Source organism: Pristiophorus japonicus, unplaced genomic scaffold (assembly GCF_044704955.1).
Source record: "Pristiophorus japonicus isolate sPriJap1 unplaced genomic scaffold, sPriJap1.hap1 HAP1_SCAFFOLD_73, whole genome shotgun sequence".
In the NCBI taxonomy this organism is placed as follows: Eukaryota; Metazoa; Chordata; class Chondrichthyes; family Pristiophoridae; genus Pristiophorus; species Pristiophorus japonicus.
Window position 1 is genome coordinate 1,980,300 of NW_027254645.1, and position 1,135 is coordinate 1,981,434.

Below are 1,135 nucleotides of genomic sequence, written 5' to 3' on the forward strand. Positions count from 1 at the left end.
AGACACAAACAACCTTCTGGAAGTACTAGGGGATAGAGTGCGTCATGAGAAGGAGGAACTGAAGGATAATCATATTAGGTTGGATATTGTGTTAGGGAAATTGATGGGATTGAAGTCCGATAAATCCCCGGGGCCTGATAGTCTGCAACCCAGAGTACTTTAGGAAGTGGCCCTAGAAATAGTAGATTCATTGCTGATCATTTTCCAACAGTCTATCGACTCTTGATCAGTTCCTATGGACTGGAGGGTAGCTAATGTAACACCACTTTTTAAAAAGGGAGAGAGAGGGAAAGCGGGTAATTATAGACTGGTTGGCCTGACATTATTAGTGGGGAAATTGTTGGAATCAATAATTAAAGATGAAATAGCAGCGCATTTGGAACGCAGTGACAGGATCGGTCCAAGTCAGAATGGATTTATGAAGGGGAAATCATGCTTGACAAATCTTCTGCAATTTTTTGAGGATGTAACTTGTAGAGTGCACAAGGGAGAACCAGTGGAAGTCATGTATTTGGACTTTCAAAAGGCTTTTTACAAGGTCCCAAACAAGAGATTGGTGTGCAAAATCGAAGCACATGGCATTGTGGGTAATATACTGGCGTGAATAGAGAACTGGTTGGCAGAGAGGAAGCAGAGAGTCGGGATAAACGGGTCCTTTTCTAAATGGCAGGCAGTGACTAGTGGAGTGTCGCAGTGCTCAATGCTGGGATCCCAGCTCTTTACAACATACATCAATGATTTGGATGAAGGAATTGAGTGTATTATCACCAAGTTTGCAGATGACACTAAAGTGGGTGGCAGTGTGAGCGGTGAGGGGGACGCTGAAAGACTGCAGGTTGACTTGGACAGGTTAGGTGAGTGGGTCAATGCATGGCAGATGCAGTATAATGTGGATAAATGTGAGGTTATCCACTTTGGGGGCAAAAACGCGAAGACAGAATATTATTTGAATGGTGGCAGATTAGGAAAAGGGGAGGTGCAACGAGAATTGGGTGTCATAGTTCATCAGTCATTGAAAATTGGCATGCAGGTTCAGCAGACGGTGAAGAAGGCAAATATGTTGGCCTTCATAGCTAGGGGATTTGAGTAGAGGAGCAGCGAGGTCTTACTGCAGTTATACAGGCCCTTGGTGAGG